Raw genomic sequence first — 7,837 nt, forward strand, 5'->3', positions numbered from 1 at the left:
GAACCTTCCAACATGGAATCAGGGATTCAATATGGATTCTATTCCTCTGCAAGAATAATGGGTGCTCTCAACTGCTGAGCCATCTCTCCAGCCACTGAACTTCACTTTCCTCACCAACTATCTTCTTAGCTGAACTCATAGATGAAAGTTGGGAATTATCAAAAGTTAGCATTTTATCACTAAATGAAAGGTCACTTTATTCTTTCTTAAAAGTTTTAGGATCTCAGTACTTTTCCTCAGGCTACTTTCCTTCTCCCAGCCCTAAGCAATCTTCCTCCGGAGTAGCTGGAACTGCAGTGCTGTGCGATCACACATAGATCCAGTACTTAACTAAAACCTAGATTTGTGTTTATTTGGAATGAAATAGTTTCAACACTCAGAGAAAATGATGACTTAGTAACCGTTAAGAGTTCTTGAGTTATCTGGAGATGGTTTCCTACTAGGCTGGGAAATCTATGAACTCTGAGATTTCTCACATGGAAAACAAAGAGAAAGGGAGACATTCAGATGATGTCTGTACACAGATCTATCGAGAGAACTTTATTTTTAAGTATTCAGGAAGGAAGGAAGGAAGGAAGGAAGGAGAAAAAGCAGAAAATGACTCATTAAATTTAAACAACAGAATCCAAGTCCGTGCTGAGTTCAGATGTGGGAAAGGGGAGAGAAACCTCTTGCCAGTGTCCTGAGAAGTGAAGCACGAGCAAATGTCTGCCCATTCGGAAGAGAGCTGATGACAGACCAGAGTCCTGATAACCCTGAAGTCCAACTCCGGGAACCAATGAGTTTGTTGGGTGACATACAAAAAGCATGGACAAGAAGTTCTTACAGTTCTCTGACAACTCAAAGGCAGCATCATTGAAAGCCCAGCATGGGTGATGACAGCCACAAAGCTTCAACCCTGGCACTCTCCACGCAGCTTGTAGCAGGTTAATGGATGGTTGTGGAGTCTCAGCTCAGCAGCAGCCTTTATTGCTTACAAAATCTTGAGTGGGGAGGGACCTTATGGGTATATTTATCTACACACACTGAGCTGTATTTTAGTTTCAAAATTCCAAAATTTAATTTCAATTGAGAGGTGATAGTGTTATTGTTGCCAAAAACCATTTTGTGCTAAGGAAAGCTATAACCTGCCAAAATAGGAACCACCTAGAGTTAGGGTCAGGGTAGGGTTTTTCTTTTCTCTTTCCAGGAGAATAAAAGCATCCAACTAAGGAAGCTAGAGACCACTGGACACATGAAATATCTGGAGACAGAGGACAGATCAAGAAAACAATGTCCCAAGAGAAAGAGGAAATTGTTCTTCAAGTAGTACCACCTACCAACAGGTCGTTTCTGCTGCCCTCTCAAGAGGGCCAATGGTCTCTATGTCGTCCCAATACAATTCAATTAAAAATTAAAGCTAGCTTTGGGGTTGCAGCATGGCTCTATCCTTTTCTAAACCCACATATGCATGCTAAAGAAAATCCAATCTCTGTCTCATATTGGAAGAGTCACATGGTATAGGATAGAGGAAAATGAACATAAGGGACGACTATTCGACTGCCACTAATCTCATAATCTTTTGGTTTTTATTTGAGTCTCTAAAACGTTTCTTAAGGTATAAATATTATCTCAAAACATAAAGAGTATTATGTATATATAAACCTTCTGTCATGATACTACAGAATACTAATTAATTCTAGAAGTACTCTTCATCTAGCTCTCTGTACACATTTTCAGGTTTGAGTCTGAAGCAGGTAACTAGCAGCAAAGTTTGTGTAGCCCAGATGCACTTAATAGATTGCAGTCCTCAAACCCTTCTAAGATCTGCTGAATATGCTGTTTAAAATGTTTAAAGTTTCTACCAGTCCTCAAAAGTTGAGGTCTCCAAGGAGATGATTGGATCCTTCAATGCGTAATCCACTGGCTTGTGGTAAAGCTAACCATGGGGGGAAACGGTTAATTGCCTCTTCTGCTGCCAGGTTTTGCACAAACAGTGGACATCCGTGGCTTGACTGCTATGTTCTACCAATACCACCACTCAGCAGATAAAACGCCACCCAAAGATCAGCCTCAGTACAAATTCTCAGGAACTGATTTTTGTGATGTGTGCCAATAGGATTTGATGATGGAAGAGGAAGTTTTACCTGGAGAGTTTGACAGAGTCAGGTTGAAGAGAGAATAAGGTAGACACAGGTGAAGGCAGAACAAACCAGAGAATGAGAAGAAGCCAGAGATTCGAAGAGATTGCTGGAGTTAGTTTGAGGCCAAGTGGAACAATTCAGTCAGAAATGAGAGGAGCCCGTTTGAGTCAACGTGGAGAGGAGTTTGAGCCAGAACAGCTGAATTGAACCAGCCACCAAGAATTCAGAAGTGGTAGGAAGGGTGAACTTATTCAGCAATAAGTCTCAGAGGCTGGGGATTGCGCATAAGTTAGCAGACAGAAGCAGTACAATTACGTCTAGCAGATAAAAGTCACCTTTACAGGGCCTTGTACATCTGGTAGGTTTTAGGGACTTCCTGAGACTTAAGAATGTTTGCTTCCTGAGCCTTAAAGAGCCTCCCTCCAGGATGGAATGCTTCCATTCAGAGAAACTAACCTATAACATACCTACTGAAGCTGGGATGTGAAAATGTGGTATTGAATAGGAAGTTGGGTCAGAAGGCTTAAAATGTACCGTTTGGACCAAAGAAGAGGTGCTTTTTCTTCTTTCTTTTTTAATCATGGGATAAACAACATGAGATCTTACTAATGTCATCCTTTAAATCTCAACTGTACAAATGAGTCATGAAAACCTGAGTGAAGGACTCAAGCCTGTGCCCCTCGCTTCATTCACCTGCAGAGTGAATGATGTCATTAGTGTCTCCTAGTTACCAGGAAGTAGCAGTACGTGCAGCATCCACAGAGGATGCCATAGCAACAAGGCTATTACAAAGGATGCCACAGAGACTACTGCAAGGATTCCACAGAGGCTATGTACAGATTTATTGTTTTCCCTTCCTGCCTGGAGTGTGAATTCTATGGACCATAAACAATCAAATATTGCTTGCTTTGAATTAAACTCAGCAACAATTTCTAGAGGAAAACTAAGCATATCTTAATCTTTCTGAGGAATGTCTCACCATGGGTGAAATATTTCCATACGAATTTTTTCCTTGTAATTTTTAACTATTGGCTCTCCAGAGATGTCTGGGACTATTCAGGGAATAATTTTATTATTTATGATTAATTTTGTCTGGTGGTAATTGACAAATAGCTTGCATTTTAACAAATAAAGCAGAAGACATGGAAAAAGAAGGCTTTCTAATATTTAGTTGTGAAATGAGAAAACACTGTTTTATTTTTTTAAATTAAACTTATGCCCATTAACATAAAATGGGAACCTTTGGGTGGCCACAGCTGAGATGCTATAGTCTGTACTAAAAATCTTTCTACACCAAGTGGCTTGGCTTCAGGTATGGGACCTCATTTCTTGATATATAATTAAAAGAATCATTTGATAATTCAGCATGTGTTCATTTTCCACTTAAGCAATTATTAAATAATTAATAGACAATATATGTGTTAATTTTCATCTCCATTATCTGAGGCTCAACTGTTGTACTCACTCAGTTCTGCCCCATCATAATAGACTTTGCTAGTGTAGATGGCAATGGGTGTCATCTTTTCATCATTATTTGCTTATTGTCATCTGTCTGTCTGTCTGTCTGTCTGTCTGTCTGTCTATCTGTCTATTAATCTATTTATATATTACCTATTTATCACCTACCTATCTATCTATGATCTATTATCTATCTACCTACTTATCTATTATCAATCTATCTTTCTACTTACCAATCATCTATTACCTATCTGTCATTTCTAATCTGCCTATCATCTGTCTTATCTTTCACCCCTATATGCTTTCAGCACTTATTTAGCTCACTAACTCTAAATGTGTGCATATTCTGGAAAGGAATGCCATAATACTTTTCAAAAAAATCAAGCTTTATTTTATTCAAACATTGACCGAGCTCTCAGAAGGCACTGAATGTTTCATAGTTCCTAGTTTAAGAAATAAAGAAAAGGTGTTCTCTCCATTTCTGAGCCCTCCAATTTGGAGTCTCTGTGCTCTGCTGTATCTTCACATGCATGAACAATCCTGCTAAGATGCAGTTTTTATTCTTTCTTCTGCTATATTCATTATTGATTTTATTAATCTCTTATTCTGCATGACTCGGCTTGAATAGGATTTGTTCCAATGATTCATCCAAATCAACACAGATTCAATTGAGAAGCAAGGTGAGTTGATAACCAGGAATGTACAATATTTTTTTTGTAAATAGAAGTTTTATAAAAATAAAATCCAAGTTTTTAATACATTATTTTGCTCTATTTTGATTTTTTGAATGAAGTTTTGAACATTTGGGTATTTAATTTCTGAAATAAAAAAATGGTTTTTAGCTCAGAAATCCTTGCACATACATCAATATGTTTTGCTTGGACTATTTCTAAAAGTTTCCATATCTAAAATCTCTAATAAATATGGAAAATGATTCACTTTTATATTTATTGTTTTTCAGGGGGTCCATTTATACTTCTGAAAAATTAGTAGCTCATCAATTTGGACAATCAATGAAATGGTGTCAAGGAAGTTGGCAGCAATCAGCTATTAAGAACTCCTTTGATGACTTTCACAGGCATGAACCTGGATTTGTTCCTTCACTTTTTCCGCATTAATTTTATTTTTATTCCTGGAAGCTGGAAAATATGCAGAGTCAAGTCAGATGTCCAGTTCCAGACTCCAAGAAGAAAAGAAAGGAAAGGAAAGGCAGGCCAAGCATCTTTGCTTCACCCACGGCCCTTTGTGTTGTTGGCATTCCATTTTTCAATGGTTAGCTTTTAAAGCAAATAAAGACACAATCCTAAGTGATGAATTCAGCATTCTTTGTTTAGTTCACAAGGACAGAAGTGAGAGGCAACTGATGATTCACAAACAGCCTCTTTACAGGGAGGATCCAGGTGGCATGATCTACAAGGAATTGTTCATCTTTTTTTCACACATAACCAACCATGCTTGGACATCAAATCTCAGGTGCTACTGAAAACAGTTTTGTGCAATCTCTGTGTCCTCTTGCCAGGACAATTCAAAGTACTGAAGGACTGAACAAAATTCTATTCAATTAAATATTCATGGTTTTAGGTGGGGAAATAATTTATATTTGGGGGGTTTAGTATATTCATACCATTTTTCTATTATTTATTTTATATAAAAATGGTGACTATCAGCTAAAGGGAAAAGCATTTATTTGTTCACTGCTAATTTGTCTGTGTATTTGATTTTTTTTGTGTGTGCTGGGGAGTGTATTCTCAAGATTTAGTCTATCTGTCTACCTACCTAAACTATCTATCTGTCTGTCTGTCTGTCTATCATCTATCTATCACATATCTATCTTTCTATCATCTGCCTGCATATCTATCATCTATCTGTTTTTATCATCTATCTGTCTATCATATATCATTTTTCAGTCTATCATCTGTCATCTATCTATCCATCCATCCATCCATCCATCCTTTTTCTATTATCTCTCTCTCTCCTACATATTCACAGTTCTTTGATTCCACTAAGAATGTTCATTTCCCATGGATAGTTAGCCATTTTCCTTTCTTCTTTTGTGACTTATCCATGTATGGTCTTCAGCTATTTTTCTTTCATATTTTCATCTGCTTTCCTACTCATTTGTCAGAAATCTCCATCCTTCATGGTTCTGTGGAAATATGCTTATAGATATTACTGCCAGTTCTTCTAGGAGGAGTTGGGAATGTGTTGGGAACATGTACATAAGCAATCTCATGAGAACTTGATGCCATGATATCATAGCTCTGTTTTTAAATTTGACTTCTGACAACATGCAAGCCCATTCCTTCCACTTCCTTCTGTCACTCATTCCTGCTCAAGTGGAAGGGGAAGCAAAGTGCTCATCTTTCCTGCAGGAGAGGAGTCCAGACCACTCAAGTCCACCATGGCTCATGAGAACTCATGTCTTGGTCCCACTACCTAGACACACTGGCAGCCCATGCCAGCCTGGCCTCCTTGCTCACAAAATTCCTGTATGAGCATTTCAAGACTGTTTTGCTCTGTTCCAAACCTCATTCATGTGTACCCCAAACAGAATGTCTAGAGGACTCCATGAAATAGGATGAAATTGGCTGTTAAACAAGGGCCTATGTATGGAAATATGCTTATAGATGTCACTGTCAGTTCTTCAAGTCCTGGCAGTTGGGATGTATGTGGAAGGGATACTGTCACATGTACATCAGCAATCTCATGAGAACTTGATGCCACGATGTTTAACATTTCAGTGTTTTGATTTTACATAAAGATGCACTGGAGATAATTATATGTACTTCTTGCTACTTATGTATCCATTTCTTTGAGATTTGGGCTTATATATACAATTGACTGTGGGACATATGGATTTTGACCTATTAGAAAATAGAAATATAATGATTTTCTAACGTTATACCAGTATTCATGTTTGTCACCAATAGAGTATCCATCGCTTGGAACCTTCCTGATGATCTATAATACTGGCATGTAGGAAGCCAACTCTAAGATGGCGCCAGTTTCTGGTGTGCCTTTGTGGTAAACAACACCACTGCACAGGCGCTAGCCAGAATCTGGCGCCAACCCCTCCCAAGCAGGTGCATGCAAATTAGGTGCCGGCAGACTGACCAATCCCAGGGGGCCACGGAGCCTTCTCCTGTCCTGGGGTGCATATAAGCAGTCCTCCCTGGGTGCCCGGGGGTCCTCGCAGCAGCAGCATCAAGGCGTTCCTGCAATAAAGGCTGTTGAGAAGAATCCGATCTTGTTGTGTCTTCCTTGCCATCCGAACAGGGCGCAACACTGGCAGACTTAAAATTGTGCCAGTCTGATAGACACATAATTTATAGACACATATTTTAATTTGCATGCCTCTGGATCTCAATGAAACATTCATTCTTGTTACATTAGTGGTCCTGAGGTTGTCTTTGAGTTACTTTAGTTTTTCCATTAGCACTTTTTATATGAAATTTCTCTGCAACCTCTGAGGACCTGGACCTCTCAGTTGTGTCTGTTGCTGGTAGTTAACACCACAGTAGTGCTTCTTACAACCCACACCACATCTTTCCCAAGCAAATCCTTTCATCTTAAGTAAACACAAATCCATTCCACTGGTTTCCTGGCACCAAGGGGAGGGTTCCTGGCAGGACTTTCTAGGCTTGGCTGGGCTTGTCCAAAAGACAATGATCTATCTGATTGGACAGGACCGATCTGTTACTAATAAACACATTGTTTAATTAATGTCTTTTATTATTGAGTATCTGGCATAATTTCTGTTTGCTATAAGCAGCTGAGTAGTAATGGAGGGAAGTGAAGCAATGATATCAACAGCTGAGGCCTTCAGGACAAGGTTTAAACGGCAACAATACAGAGGCATGTTTGGCCATGTTGTTATTATGTCAAGTTTCTCTTAAAGGACTGATAAGAATCTCTGTTCTCCCCATTGTTACCCGAGGGGTCCTTGAATGCTTTCCCTTTCTTCCCACCCAACACTTGAGTAACCACACTTTCATAGGTTTCTACTACTGGGTCAGGTGTGAGGCCAGCCTAGGACACACCCACAGTGGCAGAAGCCACACTGACAGCCACCTTGCATCTGTTCTATAAGCCTTCCCTTCCCAGAGCAAGACACAGAGCGAGGCTTACTAAAGATGACCCCAGCACTGATGGTGCCTCTGTCTCTCATGTTAGACCATAGATGGGTTCCTTTCTTCTCGTGAAACATTGTCTTCAACTTTCACTGGTGTGAGTAAACCCATCCTTTGCTGGTAGAA

Source organism: Mus musculus, chromosome 3, assembly GCF_000001635.26.
Source record: "Mus musculus strain C57BL/6J chromosome 3, GRCm38.p6 C57BL/6J".
Lineage (NCBI taxonomy): Eukaryota > Metazoa > Chordata > Mammalia > Rodentia > Muridae > Mus > Mus musculus.